A 19,712-nucleotide genomic window follows, 5' to 3' on the forward strand; every position below is an offset into this window, starting at 1 on the left:
CCTCTGGTCTGCAGCAAGCTGAAAGCAAACTAACAGAAGGGCCCTTGTGTAAAAATGGGGGTACAGGGGATAAATCACGGGACACAATTTTCACAGCACTTTGATACAAAGTGATCCAACATGCATAAAAAGTATTTACAGGCAACAGAAATTATTAACCCAAAAATAGATTAGAAAACACTGATTTTAGTCGATGTGACAAACTTTTTTAAAATCATGTTAGCCAGCTAACTAGCTAGCAAGAGTGGCAAACTTAGCTAGCTGACATGTACGTGATGACATATCACCGCCCAGGATATGTTCTCTTGAGCATGGTGGAATGTGAATGCACCTCAACCAATGAAAACATGCCCCCCATAGCAACTCCGCCCCGTTCCATGTGCGGCAGCCTGGGTTACTTGCTGTGACTTGGAAAAGCATGCACAGATAAGGCAACAGGGTGGTGAAAGTGCAGTCATGAGCTTGATGCTCCTTTCCAATAACTATCAAGGGTCTTAAATTTGTATGCTAGGGACAAGATGATCGGTGATAAACTGCCACTTATCCATCTCATCATATAATCTGTCCAATGTCCACTTAATCAGCATACTGTTGTCTAAAGAGAATGCGCGAAAACCAGATTGGGCAAGTTCGCCATTTATCGCAACAGTTTGTCTGAGAAAACTATCATCAGAGTGGAAAATTAAATGGAAACACATTCAACTCATGTTTTATATTCAGTACATGAAAACTTAAGCGCAAAAGTGTTTTATTTGCACTACGTCATCACGCCCAGCTGCAACAAAGTCAGTCTGGTGGAAACACCTCTGATGTGGAAATCCACATATGTTTTAAAGCAGATTTTATAATATTTGCATGAAAATCTGGGGTAAATTCAATGGACCAACCAGGTTTCCATTTATTGTGGACACATCCAAAAAGCTGGCCCCCAGTGTCTGGTCTGGAGAGCAAAGTCATGAGCTCTGCTGGTGGGTTACTGCATAGCAACCTATCAGTGCCAAAAGCCCTGGTCTGCCCTAGAAAGCCTATGTAAATTACAAATCGGCAGGAAGGTCAAACCAAAAACGCAGACTGACGTTTTGGGCTCAAAAATGTGTTTATTATGATCAAGTTCCATCCCCACAGTGAATTATTTGAAAGTTTGCTACAAATCTATATAATTAAATATCTAGCTGTGCGTGATGACGTAGTGCAAATAAAACACTTTTGCGCTTAAGTTTTCATGAACTGAATATAAAACATGAGTTGAATGTGTTTCCATTTAATTTTCCACTCTGATGACAGTTATTAAATATCTAAAATATTTAATTATAGTGATCCATTCTGAATACTACATTTGTCGTCACACAGGACCACGTGCTGAGACAGGACCACGTGCTGAGACAGGACCACGTGCTGAGACAGGACCACGTGCTGAGACAGGACCACGTGCTGAGACAGGACCACGTCACACAGGACCACGTGCTGAGACAGGACCACGTCACACAGGACCACGTGCTGAGACAGGACCACGTCACACAGGACCACGTCACACAGGACCACGTCACACAGGACCACGTCACACAGGACCACGTCACACAGGACCACGTCACACAGGACCACGTCACACAGGACCACGTCACACAGGACCACGTCACACAGGACCACGTGCTGAGACAGGACCACGTCACACAGGACCACGTCACACAGGACCACGTGCTGAGACAGGACCACGTCACACAGGACCACGTCACACAGGACCACGTGCTGAGACAGGACCACGTCACACAGGACCACGTCACACAGGACCACGTGCTGAGACAGGACCACGTCACACAGGACCACGTCACACAGGACCACGTGCTGAGACAGGACCACGTCACACAGGACCACGTGCTGAGACAGGACCACGTCACACAGGACCACGTCACACAGGACCACATCACACAGGACCACGTCACACAGGACCACGTCACACAGGACCACGTCACACAGGACCACGTCACACAGGACCACGTGCTGAGACAGGACCACGTCACACAGGACCACGTGCTGAGACAGGACCACGTCACACAGGACCACGTGCTGAGACAGGACCACGTCACACAGGACCACGTCACACAGGACCACGTCACACAGGACCACGTCACACAGGACCACGTCACACAGGACCACGTCACACAGGACCACGTCACACAGGACCACGTGCTGAGACAGGACCACGTCACACAGGACCACGTCACACAGGACCACGTGCTGAGACAGGACCACGTCACACAGGACCACGTCACACAGGACCACGTGCTGAGACAGGACCACGTCACACAGGACCACGTCACACAGGACCACGTGCTGAGACAGGACCACGTCACACAGGACCACGTCACACAGGACCACGTGCTGAGACAGGACCACGTCACACAGGACCACGTGCTGAGACAGGACCACGTCACACAGGACCACGTCACACAGGACCACGTCACACAGGACCACGTCACACAGGACCACGTCACACAGGACCACGTCACACAGGACCACGTCACACAGGACCACGTGCTGAGACAGGACCACGTCACACAGGACCACGTGCTGAGACAGGACCACGTCACACAGGACCACGTGCTGAGACAGGACCACGTCACACAGGACCACGTGCTGAGACAGGACCACGTCACACAGGACCACGTGCTGAGACAGGACCACGTCACACAGGACCACGTGCTGAGACAGGACCACGTCACACAGGACCACGTGCTGAGACAGGACCACGTCACACAGGACCACGTGCTGAGACAGGACCACGTCACACAGGACCACGTGCTGAGACAGGACCACGTCACACAGGACCACGTGCTGAGACAGGACCACGTCACACAGGACCACGTGCTGAGACAGGACCACGTCACACAGGACCACGTGCTGAGACAGGACCACGTCACACAGGACCACGTGCTGAGACAGGACCACGTCACACAGGACCACGTGCTGAGACAGGACCACGTCACACAGGACCACGTGCTGAGACAGGACCACGTCACACAGGACCACGTGCTGAGACAGGACCACGTCACACAGGACCACGTGCTGAGACAGGACCACGTCACACAGGACCACGTGCTGAGACAGGACCACGTCACACAGGACCACGTGCTGAGACAGGACCACGTCACACAGGACCACGTGCTGAGACAGGACCACGTCACACAGGACCACGTCACACAGGACCACGTCACACAGGACCACGTGCTGAGACAGGACCACGTCACACAGGACCACGTGCTGAGACAGGACCACGTCACACAGACCAATTACGTGCCGGCAGGCTACAAGTCAGCTCCCGGTTAATAAACTGGACGTGATAACTTGTGAGAATTTTACTTCTGGTTAAATTAGATTAGCTCCCGGTTGACACTCTCAGGCAGGATGAAAATGACTACATTTACCATGATCCTTTGCTAGTTACGACCACTCACCATGATCCTTAGCAATTTTTTTTATGCCAGTCAGCCCCATTCAGCAATATGGAACGCTTCAAATTCAAATACTTCCGGCTTCATACGCGATCTTGAGTTTTCCATAGGAATACCTGGATGACATCAGCGCTATCTACTGGTTTTAATGTCTATGGAAAAATGCCACGACCGGGCTGATGGAAACAGGAAATGCTGATACAATTTTATATATGCAGACAGACAATTTGTTAATTCGACATGGTGGGATCTTTTTGTGTTGGTAAAATAAATTAACCGAAAAACAGAAGTGTAAATGACTGAGCAAACATTCACATAACATCATATTGAAGTAAACTTGGAGTCAAACTTCACAAGGTGGTGAAAGTGCACGTGATGAGCTTGATGATCCTTTCCAATAAAAGAGAGTATCTTATTCTGGTGACATGACGATTTACGCTTGGCCAAATAAAAAAGTTTACTTGGCTCATCGCGCTCTAGCGACTCCTTGAGACGAGCCGGGTGCCTGCAGGCTGACCCCAGTCGCCAGTTGAACGGTGATTCCTCCGACACATTGGTGCGGCTGGCTTCTAGGTTAAGCAGGTGATGTTTTAAGGAGCGTGGTTTGGAGGAGGACACATGACTCAACCTTCGCCTCTCCCGTGCCCGTTGGGGAGTTGCAGGGATGAGACAAGATTGTAAACATGAAATTGGGGGGGGGGGGGGGAGGGGGGGATACACACAAGTTAAGACAATGTGACAATTCGATACAGAGCATAAAGAAAATAAACATTCATAAGACCAGCACCGTTGCAGATTCTCTCAATACAATGGGGCGGCAGGGTAGCCTAGTGGTTAGAGTGTTGGACTAGCAGCCGAAAGGTTGCAAGTTTGAATCCCCGCGATGACAAGGTACAAATCTGCCGTTCTGCCCCTGAACAAGGCAGTTAACCCACTAGGCCGTCATTGAAAATAAGAATTTGTTGTTAACTGACTTGCCTAGTTAAATAAAGGTCAAATACAATTCTACAGGATTAGCATTTAAAAAGTGCCCGGCGGTCAGAAAAGCAAGTAATAAAGTGGCTGTAGATGATTTAGAAAAAATGTTAAATGAATAAAACAGGTATGGTACGAGTTTGTTGAGTAGTTCGCTGAAATTCACTATGATTGTGTTTATTTTCCACTTTGATGGTGAACTTTCTGTACTGCTAACGTTCACTTTGTTTTTAAGTCCGGCACTGGTCCAATGAATTTGTTTATTTTCGAACACTTCTGCATGTAATTATTTTGTTATCTTCAACCTAGGGCAACATCAGGAAGTACCATTAGCCACCCTAGCATGGTGGTGGAACATTTTGTTTTAATAAAGACAGTACACATATTTTTCAGATTTTTTTTTCCAACCGAATGGCCATTAAATCGAGGTAAGGAAAGAAACCGACGCCTTTGCAGCCTGAATGGAGGATCTTTTATGTATGAACCGGTCACCAGGGTACACGAGTGCATTACCGGCTGTGCAGCAAATGACAAACGAAGTAAGGAATAACAGCAGCAGGGCTAAACTCTGGTAGGAAAATGCTCATTAGTTAAATGCAGATTTTAGAATATTCACATGAATACTAGCAAGTTTCTCACCCAGTGGCATATGGGCTATTTAGGTGAACGCTGATGCCACCCCATGATAAGCAGTACCAACTTTGTCAAATATTGTCCATTCCTGCATGCCTCTCCAGGATGCTGTTGGAGAGAAGCACCTCTGCTGTGCTCCACCAATGTTTTAAAAATTATCAAACATAAATCATGTAGCCAATAGCCCAGGGGTTCTCAAAGTGGGGTCCGAGGACAAGGTACTGCAGGAGCTCTGCGGACAGATCTCAAAATATATATATTTTTTAAATTAATTGCAAATGAAGGTTACTAACAGATTAAACAAATTCAGGCCAAGGTATCCATGGAATAAGTTTAGTAATACAATATTATTAATCTACAATTTATGTTCTTAACCATGGGAAACATGGGCCTGTGAGGCTCACAGGGATATTGGAATCCACAGTACTCCCCCAGTTATACATTTTAACATAATACTTTCTGTATTCCCAAAAGTATTTTTTAACATTTTATATATACATAATGCACTGTAATTTAAGGTAACTGTCCAGTGAAAATCTCACTTAAAAGCTAATGTTCTATTAACTCAAACAATGTTGTTGGCTCATCCTATACTTAGTGGTCAAATCATAAATTGGAGAATTATTATTTTTACATCTCTAACTTATCTCAAACAGACTTTTTCAAAAATCCTTTCCATTTCCTAACTGAGGAGGATGCTGGCCAATCAGCATTCTACCTGCATGAATATTTTGAATGACTGATATATGTTCACACCATTATGTTGTTGGGGTACACCCACACCATTCCAAAACAGAAAATATATTTTTTTTATCATACTTATTTGCATTTTTTTTGTGCGGAAAACTATTTCACTCATATTATAACTAATTATAGGTCATATTTCATGGAACACTGGACAGTTACTTTAGGCTTTGAAACGGCAAAATTCTCTCTGCTTCGTGGCAAAATGTGTAGAATTGCAGGAAATTTGCTTGAAAACCAACATTCTCTCTCCAATGCCTCGAAGCTGGCCTTTAAAAATGTTTTTCCCAGGGCCCGAGAGACTTGGTTCTTCCGGCGATGCACTCCCTTCCCTGTATGCTATTTCTTTCTCACTCGAGTTGTGCTGATTATGAGGTTTATGAATTCGCCAACACAAAAGGGATCCCCGGCCCCAAAAAGTTTGAAAACCCCTACTAGCCTACGGTAGAAGAGTATCGTTTTCTGTAGCCTTCTGGCTGGAGAATTACATTTAAATCACAATATCATGAGATACACGTTTTACATCATGCACGTTAATCCGATCAAATAGCCTAACCTAAACGGCGCCCAATCAATAAAAATGCGCTTAGTTGTGAATATGACATGTTACCAAACAATATTGGCCTATCCTAAAAAAAAAACAGGACAAATCAAAGTAAAATTGACAATATCTGGAATTTAAAATAATAATACATAAATCAGGACTCACAACGGCTAAACTGTCCAGGAAATTCGCCCCGTGTGTTAAATTGTCATGTTAATCAGTGATTTCAGGTTTGTAGACCTATTTATCCATTTTTGAGGAACTGCATCATAGCGAGAGAAAAAAATACTTATGCATGTCTCGTTGTGTAAATGTATGTGTACATTGATTTCATGGTTTCTCAGGATAAATCCTGATAAAGTTGGGTAGTTGATATTCAAAGCCAAAATTATTAGTCACAGAAATCAGGACTAATAAAGCCAATGAAGCTGCCGACTTAAACGATAGGCCTACTACATTGATGTGTATTCATAAAATTCCATTGCGGGCCACACCGTAGGCTACACTATTCTAGTTTTGCGGGGGAGGGTGGCACATTTTTTTGTCTCTCCTAGGACGGCAGAAACGATGTATATACACAAAAGTCGACATTTCGCTATGAACATGCTGCGATATGGACTGTCGTAATGTAGCATTTTAAAGTTTGTACTCACCTAATTTGTTACAATAACGGTCTTTCGCCTCTTCCGCACATAAGTGATACATTTCTTAATGTTTCACAGAATGGACATATTTACGTTCACACACCATTCGCAGCAACAGAAAATACTCGGGAGAGGCAGCTGTCTCCACCCAGGAAGTTGGATCATAATAACATGGTACCAGAGGGTTTCCACTGGGCTCGTTTGAGTGGTAAGTCTTACATGCTGACCAGACCGGACACGTCGAGTGCGCGAGCGTCGCAAAATAAATTTAGAAATCCATGTTATTCAATTATTGCACCCACACTGCTCCGTGTGCCAACGAGCCCCAAGGGCTAAAATAGAAGTCGTCTGACGCAGATCTGCTGAAAGTCATCTCCTCATTGGTTTATAGAAGCAGGTACCCACTTGCATCTCCTCATTGGTTATATCCACGTGGGTGATTCAAAGACGAACTTTGTTGCCGGTTGTCATGGTAATACAATGAAAGTTTAGATGCATCACCATATAAGTTCAAAGATGAAAAAGCCTGGAAGGAGAAGAGATGACTAGAAACGATGTGGTTGGTCGTTTTATATGTGGATTAATTGTCGGAGTAGAGGTCCTTGTGCATTTCAGGTAAAATAACAGCTCAATGCATATATCCCAGGACAAATTAGCTAGCAACAGCAAGCTAGCTAAATAGAACAAATTAACGTTAGCTAGCAAGTGCAAGCTAGCTAGCTCAATTGCCATACATGTTTAATGCTTTTCGACCTGTCCCCAAATTAATGTCATTGGTTCAGAGTTTGTTTTGATATTTTAACCTGCGTGTCGTGATCGCGTTTGGTGTGGGGGGGCAAAATACATTTATGCACGATTGCGCACGATGGCGCACGTGCGCAGCCGGTTTGGGTTCCGTGTTACATGCTGACCAGACCAGACACGTCGCGTGCGCGATCGTAGCAAAATACATTTTGAAATCCATGTTATTCAAATATTGCACCCACACTGCTCGCTCGCTCGCGCGCGCCAACAACCTTCTGCGATGCCAAAAGCTAAAATATTCTATTTCTGACACAGATCGCGCTGAAAGTCCTGCCTCTCCCATCTCCTCATTGGTTTATAGAAGCAGGTACCCACGTGCCATCTCCTCATTGGTTATACCCACGTGGGTGATTGAAAGACAAAATGTTTTGCCGGTTGTCATGGTAAAAGTGTAGATGCCAATCACCACATAAGTTCTAAGATGAAAAAGCCTGGAAGGAGGAGAGATGACTAGAAACGATTCGGTTGGCCGCTTTATGTGTGGATTCATTGGCGGAGTAGAAGACCTTGTGCATTTCAGCTAAAATAACAACTCAATGTTTATATCCCAGGACAAATTAGCTAGCAACAGCAAGTTAGCTAAGTAGGACAAATTAGCTAGCAAGTGCAAGCTTACTAGCTAAATTGCCATACATGTTTAATGCTTTTCGACCTGTCCCCAAATTAATGTCATTGGTTCAGAGTTTGTTTGATATTTTAACCTGCGTGTCGTGATCGAGTTTGGTGTAGGGGGACCAAATACATTTCTGTGTCAGAAATAAAAAGGGTGTTATATTTTAGCCCTTGGCATCGCAGACGCTCGTTGGCGTGCGCGAGCAGTGTGGGTGCAATAATTGAATAACATGGATTTCAAAATGTATTTTGCGACGTGTCAGGTCTGGTCAGCATGTAACAATTGTCACCGACTTGACAAAAGTTATCCGCTTGAACGCGCCCATTCACATGCTCCCTGAAAAGCTGTAGTAAGTAATAAAGCTTATAATTCACTGGAAGGGAAATGCCTTGATTAAAGTTATTGATGATGCAAATTATTCATGACAATCAGGCTGAGCAAACTAATGTGCTTATTATCTGATTTCTAAATAACCACGTATCTGAACTGAGTGGAGACTACAGTATTTGGAGTGAACCTCCTCTGTGCAGTCAATACTTGTTTAAACCTTACCGTGGACCTACCTATTTTTCTCCTCCTTGTTGCATGCCTTTCTTTGTTAGCTGAAATCCATAATTTTTAATAAAACAATCAAATACAAGCACATTTTTCCTCCATGCTGTTGCCAGGGGCGTCATGCACATTATTCCGAGAGGGGGCACGAAGTACATGCGGATGGATGAGGGGGGTGACGAGGACAGCTATTTATTGCAATCTGAAAACATGTGATGGCAGTAAATTAATGACATGACAATGGGCCTCAGGATCATCACGGTAACTCTGTTCATTCAAATTGCCATCGATAAAATGCAATTGTGTTTATCTTTAGCTTATGCATGCCCATACCATAACCCCCCTGCCACCATGGAGAACTCTGTTCACAATGTTGACATCAGCAAACCACTCTCCCACATGGTGACATACACACTGTCTGCCATTTGCCCGGGACAGTTGAAACCTGGATGCCAGTGGCCATTCTAAAGTGGTCATCAAAGGTGAGCACTTGCCCACTGAAGTCGGTTACGACGTTGAACTGCAGTCAGTTCAAGTCCCTGGTCAGGACGACGAGCACTCAGATGAGCTTCCCTGAGACTGTTTCTGACAGTTTGTGAAGAAATTCTTTGGTTGTGCAAAACCCACAGTTTCATCAGCTGTACGGGTGGCTGGTCTCAGATGATCTTGTAGTTGAAGAAGCTAGATGTGGAGGTCCTTGGCTGGCATGGTTACACGTGGCCTGTGGTTGTGAGGCCGGTTGGAAGTACTGCCAAATTCTCTAAAATGACATTGGAGACGCCTTATAGTAGAGAAATTAACATTCAATTATCTGGCAACAGATCTTGTGGACATTCCTGCAGTTAGCATGCCAGTTGCATGCTCCCTCAAAACTGGAGACATCTGAACAATATGGAACATTGAGGATCTTTTATTTCAGCTCATGAAACATGGGACCAACCCTTTATATGTTGCATTTATATTTTTTCAGATGCGCAACTTTGGTTTTTAGAAATGGGGAGACTTAATTTGGCAGGGGGTTCTCTCATTTTTTGGGGCATCTAAAGCTTATTTCCTTCATTCCTACACAATCTAATATGACCCATGGCCCTTTTAGCTGTCTCTATTTAGAACAACAAAAAGTAAACAAAAATGCCCAGTCATCAAGCTAAGTAAGAGATCATTATTAAATATGTTTAAGTGATTGATAAGTCTGAACTAGATCTATGATAATTCATTAATCAATATTGTGTTGCACCTTTAACCAATTGCCTAACAAATGAACAACTCTTAAATTTAAAGTACAAAGAAAACTTTTGATTGTCTTTATTAAGACAACCTCTATATCAAATTTCACCCGGCCCGAGCCGCCTGCACGCCCGACCCCCAGCAGTCTAGTCAGTAACTCAACTCTTTCCCCAGCAACTTCCTTCCCATCTTTTTTTCATGTCTCAAGGGTTTTGGAAACAACAGTTTAATAAAAACACATACCCATTGACACACAGAAACAGTAAATCCTCCATATCATTTATATCATAGGCCTAATAGTACTGTAAAGGTCTTTTTCCTTGCACACAATATAGCTGGGTCACCCCGCCCTGCCCCTAGGGGTCCACGGCCCTGCAGCGCCCCAACCCAACACACCCCACACAGCTATAGGATCTTAGTGAAACATTCATTATTGGTTTCAGGTGTGTTAGGCAAAGGCCAGAGTGACATCCAACAGCACAGCAGACTCCCAGGGCCAGGTCTAAGCAGCTCAGCAGGGATTGCCTAAAAAGATATCTCCCATGACGTGGGCATGTTTTCAATACAGACTCCTTTGTCGTACACTATTCCATATAAGGCATCCAGACCTTATTGAAGTTGTACAGTGTGCCCTTAATCTTGTAATAAATCAAATCTAGTGATACACAACTTGACATTTATTCCATCCATTGTGGAAGGATAACCAACCTTCCAATTAATGGCAATGCAATTCTTAGCTGCTATAAATGCTAGGTTACACAATTTCTTTTGATAAGTCTCCAGTATCAACATTTCCAAGAAAACAAAAATAGGGAGAAGTGAGAATCTATAGACATGCTGAGATAAAAAAAAACATACTCTTTGTCAGAATTCAGCCAGCCTTCACAAGACCGTAACATATGCAAATATGTCCCCTTTTGTGTTTTACACCTGCATTCATTTCATTTTTTGAGTGCATGATATTCAGTTTCACTGGCATGTACAGTGCCTTGCAAAAGTATTCACCCCCCGTGGCATTTTTCCTATTTTGTTGCATTATAACCTGTAATTGAAATATATTTTTAATTGGATTTCATGTAATGGGCATACACAAAGTAGTCCAATTTTTTTTTTAATAAATAAACAGAAAAGTGGTGCGTGCATATGTATTCACCCTCTTTGCTATGATGTCCCTAAATAAGATCTGGTGCAACCAATTACCTTCACAAGTCACATAAGTAGTTAAATAAAGTTCACCTGTGTGCAATCTAAGTGTTACATGATCTGTCATGTGATCTCAGTATATATACACCTGTTCTGAAAGGCCCCTGAGTCTGCAACACCAGTAAGCAAGGGGCACCACCAAGCAAACGGCACCATGAAGACCAAGGAGCTCTTCAAACAGGTCAGGGACAACGTTGGGATGAAGTTCAGCTCAAGGTTGGATTATAAAAAAATATTAGAAACTTTGAACATCCCACGGAGCACCATTAAATCCATTATTAAAAAATGGAAAGAATATGGCACCACAACAAACCTGCCAAGAGAGGGCCGCCCACCAAAACTCACGGATCAGGCAAGGAGGGCATTTATCAGAGATGCAACAAAGAGACCAAAGATAACCCAGAAGGAGCTGCAAAGCTCCACAGCGGAGATTGGAGTATCTGTCCATAGGACGACTTTAAGCCGTACACTCCACAGAGCTGGGCTTTTTAAGGAAGCGTGGCCAGAAAAAAGCTATTACTTAAATAAAAAAATAAGCAAATGTGTTTGGTGTTCTCCAAAAGGCATGTGGGAGACTCCCCAAACATATGGAAGAAGATACTAAAATTGAGCATTTTGGCCAAAACGCTATGTCTGGCGCAAATCCAACACCTCATCACTCTGAGAACACCATCCCCACAGTGAAGCATGGTGGTGGTGGCAGCATCATGCAGTGGGTATGTTTCTCATCAGGGACTGGGAAACTAGTCAGAATTGAAGGAATGATGGATGGCGCTAAATACAGTGCGATGCTTGAGGGAAACCTGTTTCAGTCTTCAAGAGATTTGAGACTGGGACGGAGGTTCACCTTCCAGCAGAACAATGACCCTAAGCATACTGCTAAGGCAACACTCGAGTGGTTTAAGGGGAGACATTTAAATGTCTTGGAATGGCCTAGTCAAAGCCCAGACCTCAATCCAATTGAGAATGTGGTATGACTTAAAGATTGCTGTACACCAGCGGAACCCAAAGTTTTGCATTGAAGAATGGGCAAAAATCCCAGTGGCTAGATGAGCCAGGCTTATAGCAACATACCCCAAGAGATTTGCAGATGTAAAAGGTGACTCTACAAAGTATTGACTTTGGGGGGTTGAATAGTTATGCACGCTCAAGTAGATTTTTTTTGTCTTATTTCTTGTTTGTTTCACAATAAAAAAATATTTAGAATTTTCAAAGTGGTAGGCATGTTGTGTAAACAAATGATACAAACCCCCCAAAAATGAATTTTAATTCCAGGTTGTAAGGCAACAATATAGAAAAATTCCAAGGGGGGTGAATACTTTCGGAAGCCACTTCGTAAGCCACTGTAGTATGTTCTATGGATGGTCTTAAACTGCAGTAATTTATGCCTGAGATTATATAAACATGACTGGGCATTCTAACATATCTGTATCCATTCTTCATCAATAACGTCTCCCAGGTCTTCCTCAAAATTTTGTTTTACATGTTTTGTACCATCGAGAAAAGCCTTTAACCTCAAGTTGATTTCCAAAATGTATCAAGGGATACAGACGGTTCTTCCCTGGCTGCCTGACCCTGATGAGACCCCCCATCTGATCCTGCTCAGAGGAGACATGATAAAGAATTACCTTGGTGTACATTTATACATTATATTATCCAAGAATAGAAATAGTTCAATAATTGAAATGCCCATTATTCCCAGATCCCAGACTGTAGCTTTAAACTGCTGTACTGTAGCTACTGTAGGTATACCCACCAACTCACGATGGAACTTTGTATCCATTCACTGTTTGTTATAACATACTACAAAATTCACCTGAGCTCCATAGACTGGTCTTCTCTGGCTGTCTGACCCTGCAGGTACCTCTGTCACCACCTGATCCATCTGGCATGTGTCAGAGTAGTGTTGTGTACTGACTATGCACCATGACAGTGAAGCATGTAAAGCTGTTTATACAATCTCAGTGTGAAAAGTAGGGAATTAGCTAGGGAAAAGGACAGATCAATAACATTACGCTGCTATACTGACTAATACAAAATTATATTGATTTTCAATGGTTTGGCCGCTGGTTTCATCGTTTGATTCATGTCTAGGGTAATTGAGACAAAACTAATAGCTAAATTTTGTGAGCTAGCTAACTAATGGTACATTAGCAAATTTACTTCTGTTGAAACGGGACAAACGAAGGATACAAAACATTACCATACACACTAAAGCTGTTAGATACTGCTACCTGACTGAGAACTAGAGGCTAGCTAGTACTGAACTGGTCGTGGTAGCTACTAGCTAGCTACCTAGCTGCTAGTGTCACCAGCAGAGCACTCACACACCATCACACCTCCACCTTCATGCTTCACAATGGGAACCACACATGCAGAGATCATCCGTTCACCTGCTCTGCTTCTCACAAGGACACAGGGGTTGGAACCAAAAATCTCACATTTGGACTCATCAGACTAAAGGACAGATTTCCACCGGTCTAATGTCCATTGCTCATGTTTATAGACCCAATCAAGTCTCTTTTTCTCATTGGTGTCCTTTAGTAGTGTTTTCTTTGCAGCAATTCAACCATGAAGGACGGATTCACGCAATCTCCTCTAAACAGTGGATGTTGAGATGTGTCTGTTACTTGAACTCTGTGAAGCATTTATTTGCGCTGCAATTTCTGAGGCTGGTAACCCTAATGAACTTATCTCCTGCAGCAGAGGTAACTCTGGTTCTTTCTTTCCTGTGGCGGTCCTCATGAGAGCCAGTTTCACCATAGCACTTGATGGTTTTTGCGACTGCCTTTGAAGAAACGTTCAAAGTTCTTGACATTTTCCGGATTGACTGACCATATCTTAAAGTAATGATGGACTGTCGTTTCTCTTTGCTTATTTGAGCTGTTCTTACCATAATATGGACATGGTCTTTTACCAAATAGGGCTATCTTCTGTATACCCCCCTACCTTGTCACAACACAACTGATTGTCTCAAATGCATTAAGAAGGAAATAAATTCCACAAATTAACTTTTAACAAGGCACACCTGTTAATTGAAATGCATTCCAGGTGACTACTTGTGCTGCATCAGATGACTTGGCCTCCACAATCCCCCGACCTAAACCCAATTGAGATGGTTTGGGATGAGTTGGACCGCAGAGTGAAGGAAAATCAGCCAACAACTGCTCAGCATCTGTGGGAACTTCTTCAAGACTGTTGGAAAAGCATTCCAGGTGAAGCTAGTTGAGAGAATGCCAAGAGTGTGCAAAGCTGTCATCAAGGCAAAGGGTGGCTACTTTGAATAATGTCAAATATAACATATATTTTGTTTTGTTTAACACTTTTGTGGTTACATGATACCATGTGTGTTATTTCATAGCTTTGATGTATTCTGTCAGACTTTACTAGGAGTGGTGGGTTGAGTCGGTCATGCCAAAATACAGGGCGCATAAAACAGACCAGCCCAAACACAAGACCAAACAGTCTGGAGAAAACAAACTCGAAAACACATGCACAACCAACAAAGTAACAATCCCGTACAAACCTAGGCGGACCTAACAGGTTTAAATAGACATAAATCAAGAAACGAAACAGGTGCAACCAATAAGACGAAATGAAAAGGAAAAAGGGATCGGTGGCGGCTAGTAGACCTGCGACAACGACCGCCAAGCGCCGCCTGAACAGGCAGGGGAGCCACCTTCGGTGGGAGTCGTGACAGCACCCCCCCGACGCGTGGCTCCCGCAGCGTGCCGCCACCGGCCTCGAGGGCGACCCGGGGAACGAGGCGCAGGGCGATCTGGGTAGAGGCGGTGGAAGTCTCTCAGTAATGAAGGGTCCAAAATGTCCCCCACCAGTACCCAGCACCTCTCCTCCGGACCGTACCCCTCCCAGTCCACAAGGTACTGTAGGCCCCTCACCCGGCTTCTAGAGTCCAGAATAGCATGTACAGTGTACGCCGGGGACCCCTCGATGTCTAGAGGGGGCGGAGGGACCTCCGGCACCTCACCTTCCTGCAGGGGACCAGCCACCACCGGCCTGAGGAGAGACACATGAAACGAGGGGTTAACGCGATAGTAAGGAGGAAGCTGTAACCTATAACACACCTCGTTTATCCTCCTCAGGACTTTAAATGGCCCCACACACTGCGGCCCCAGCTTCCGGCAGGGCAGGCAGAGGGGCAGGTTTCAGGTCGAGAGCCAGACCTGGTGCCCTGGTGCGAACACGGGGGCCTCACTGCAGTGCTGGTGCAGTAGCTTGTTTTAATTATTCCTGGACGGCTCTCCAGGTGTCCTTTGAGCGCTGCACCCATTTCTCCACCGCAGGAGCCTTGGTCTGGCTCTGATGCCATGGAGCCAGGACCGGCTGGTAGCCCAACACGCACTGGAACGGCAAAATGTTGGTAGAGGAGTGGCGGAGGGAGTTCTGAGCCACCTCCGCCCATGAGACGTACCTTGCCCATTCACCAGGCCGGTCCCGGAAATACGACCACAGAAACCTACCCACATCCTGGCTCACTCTCTCCACCTGCCCATTACTCTCAGGGTGGAAACCCAAGGTCAGGCTGACCGAGACCCCCAGCCGTTCCATGAACGCCCTCCAAACTGGACGTGAACTGGGGACCCCGATCAGAAACGATGTCCTCAGGCACCCCGTAGTGCCGGAAGACATGGGTAAACAGGGCCTCCGCAGTCTGTAGGGCCGTAGGGAGACCGGGCAACGGGACTTAGAAAACAGATCCACAACGACCAGGATCGTGGTGTTTCCCTGAGATGGGGGAAGGTCGATGAGAAAGTCCACTGACAAGTGCGACCACGGCCGTTGTGGAACGGGGAGGGGCTGTAACTTCCCTCTAGGCAGGTGTCGAGGAGCCTTGAGTGCACACCGAACAGGAGGAGACATAAAACCTCACGTCCTTAACCAAAGTGGGCCACCAGTACCTTAACCAAAGTGGGCCACTGTCCTCTCGATCCCAGGATGACCCGAAGAGGGTAGTGTATGGGCCCATCGAATCAACCGATCACAGACACCAAGCGGCACGTACTGAACACCTGCTGGACACTGAGGGGGTGCAGGTTCCAACCGTAACGCCCGCTCGATCTCCACGTCCACCTCCCATACCACCGGTGCTACCAGACATGAAGCTGGGAGGATGGGAGTCGGATCGATGGGCTGCTCCTCGGTGTCATATAGGTGGGACAGCACATCAGCCTGCATATTAAGGGAGCCTGGCCGATAGGAAATTGTAAAACAAAACACAAAACCCCGTAGTGCCGGAAGACATGGGTAAACAGGGCCTCCGCAGTCTGTAGGGCCGTAGGGAGACCGGGCAACGGGACTTAGAAAACAGATCCACAACGACCAGGATCGTGGTGTTTCCCTGAGATGGGGGAAGGTCGATGAGAAAGTCCACTGACAAGTGCGACCACGGCCGTTGTGGAACGGGGAGGGGCTGTAACTTCCCTCTAGGCAGGTGTCGAGGAGCCTTGAGTGCACACCGAACAGGAGGAGACATAAAACCTCACGTCCTTAACCAAAGTGGGCCACCAGTACCTTAACCAAAGTGGGCCACTGTCCTCTCGATCCCAGGATGACCCGAAGAGGGTAGTGTATGGGCCCATCGAATCAACCGATCACAGACACCAAGCGGCACGTACTGAACACCTGCTGGACACTGAGGGGGTGCAGGTTCCAACCGTAACGCCCGCTCGATCTCCACGTCCACCTCCCATACCACCGGTGCTACCAGACATGAAGCTGGGAGGATGGGAGTCGGATCGATGGGCTGCTCCTCGGTGTCATATAGGTGGGACAGCACATCAGCCTGCATATTAAGGGAGCCTGGCCGATAGGAAATTGTAAAACAAAACACTGTGATGGAATTTAGACCTCTATAATCAATGCACGGACGCAGACCTCCCTCCTTTTTCTTCACAAAAAATAAGCTTGAGGAGACGGGTGACGTGGAGGGCCGAATGTACCCGTCCCAGAGATTCAGTGACGTATGTCTCCATAGCCACTGTCTCCTCCTGGGACAACGGATACACGTGACTCCTGGGAAGTGCAGCGTTTTCCAGGAGATTTATCGCGCAATCCCCTCGTCGATGAGGTGGTAATTGGGTCACCCTCTTTTTACAGAAGGCGATAGCCAAATCGGCATATTCAGAGGGAATGCGCACAGTGGAACCTGGTCTGGACTCTCCACCGTCTTCACACCGATGGAAACTCCTATGCACCTGCCTGAACACTCCTCTGACCACCCTCTGAGAGCCCCCTGTCTCCATGAAATCTCAGGATTGTGATTAGCCAGCCAGGGAATCCCCAGCACCACTGGAAACGCAGGCGAATCAATAAGGAAGAGACTGATCTGCTCCTTATGATCCCCCTGCATTACCATGTCCAGTGGCACCGTGGCCTCCCTGACCAGCCCTGACCCTAATGGTCGGGCTATCTAAGGAGTGCACGGAGAAAGGTTGGTCTAACGACACCAGGGGAATCCCTAGCCTTAATGCGAGCCCACGATCCATAAAGTTCCCAGCTGCGCCTGAATCGACTAGCGCCTTATGCTGTAGAGAGGGAGAAAACTCAGAAAAATAAATTAGTAAGAACATATGGCCAACAGGGAGCTCTGGGTGAGTCTGGTGCTGACTCACCTGGGGTGAACGAGGTGTGTTCTGCCTGCCATCCCGACTCCCAGACGAGCTTCTCCAGCACCGATCGGCAGTGTGTCCTCTCCGACCACACCTGGTGCAGGAGGAGCCTCCTCCTCCGGTCCCCCTCGATGCGGCCCTTCTAACTCCATGGGGATAGGCGCGGGAGGGCCGGGAGGTGAACCCAACAGGGCCCGTTCTGGACGCCCGCGGGCAGCCAGCAGATTGTCCAGTCGGATGGACATGTCGATAAGTTTGTTGAGGGAGAGGGTGGTGTCCCGACAAGCTAGCTCCCTGCGGACGTCCTCCCGGAGGCTACAGCGATAGAGGCCCATCAGTGCCCTGTCGTTCCACCCCGCCCCAGCAGCCAAGGTCTGGAACTCCAGCGAAAAGTCCTGCGCGCTCCTCGTCTCCTGTCGCTCCTCGTCTCCTGTCGCAGGTGAAACAGCCGTTCACCCGCCGCTCGTTCCTCCTGTGGGTGGTCGAACACGGCCCGGAACCGGCGGGTGAACTCAGGGTAGTGTGCAGTACTGTGCAGCTGTCTTCATCGACCTTGCCAAGGCTTTCGACTCTGTCAATCACCATATTCTTATCGGCAGACTCTGTTTTTCTGATGACTGCCTTGCCTGGTTCACCAACTACTTTGCAGACAGAGTTCAGTGTGTCAAATCGGAGGGCATGCTGTCCGGTCCTCTGGCAGTCTCTATGGGGGTGCCACAGGGTTAAATTCTCGGGCCGACTCTTTTCTCTGTATATATCAATGATGTTGCTCTTGCTGCGGGCGATTCCCTGATCCACCTCTACGCAGACGACACCATTCTATATACTTCCGACCCGTCCTTGGACACTGTGCTATCTAACCTCCAAACAAGCTTCAACACGCCTGACTAGCATCACCACCCTGGATGGTTCCGACCTTGAATATGTGGACATCTATAAGTACCTAGGTGTCTGGCTAGACTGTAAACTCTCCTTCCATACTCATATCAAACATCTCCAATCAAAAATCAAATCTAGAGTCGGCTTTCTATTCCGCAACAAAGCCTCCTTCACTCACACCGCCAAACTTACCCTAGTAAAACTGACTATCCTACCGATCCTCGACTTCGGCGATGTCATCTACAAAATTGCTTCCAACACTCTACTCAGCAAACTGGATGCAGTTTATCACAGTGCCATCCGTTTTGTCACTAAAGCTCCTTATACCACCCACCACTGCTCTAGTCGGCTGGCCCTCGCTACATATTCGTTGCCAGACCCACTGGCTCCAGGTCATCTACAAGTCCATGCTAGGTAAAGCTCCGCCTTATCTCAGTTCACTGGTCACGATGGCAACACCCACCCGTAACACGCGCTCCAGAAGGTGTATCTCACTGATCATCCCTAAAGCCAACACCTCATTTGGCCGCCTTTCGTTCCAGTTCTCTGCTGCCTGTGACAAATTGCAAAAATCACTGAAGTTGGAGACTTTTATCTCCCTCACCAACTTCAAACATCTGCTATCTGAGCAGCTAACCGATCGCTGCAGCTGTACATAGTCTATCAGTAAATAGCCCGCCCCTTTTTACCTACCTCATCCCCATACTGTTTTTATTTATTTACTTTTCTGCTATTTTGCACACCAGTATCTCTACATGACCATCTGATCATTTATCACTCCAGTGTTAATCTGCAAAATTGTAATTATTCGCCTAC

At 46.3% G+C, this 19,712-nt stretch overlaps 1 protein-coding gene across 1 annotated transcript in view; it reads right to left on the reverse strand.

Annotated features, from left to right (window-relative positions):
* Positions 1 to 7,199, reverse strand: part of LOC110523281 (volume-regulated anion channel subunit LRRC8A) — a 28,285-nt gene extending 21,086 nt beyond the window's left edge. The window contains exon 1 of the mRNA XM_021601859.2: positions 6,999 to 7,199. The gene's annotated coding sequence lies outside the window, so the exon portion shown is untranslated. The remainder of the gene's footprint in view (positions 1 to 6,998) is intronic.
* Between the last annotated feature and the right edge of the window lie 12,513 nt (positions 7,200 to 19,712).

Source organism: Oncorhynchus mykiss, chromosome 5 (assembly GCF_013265735.2).
Source record: "Oncorhynchus mykiss isolate Arlee chromosome 5, USDA_OmykA_1.1, whole genome shotgun sequence".
NCBI classification, from domain to species: Eukaryota; Metazoa; Chordata; class Actinopteri; order Salmoniformes; family Salmonidae; genus Oncorhynchus; species Oncorhynchus mykiss.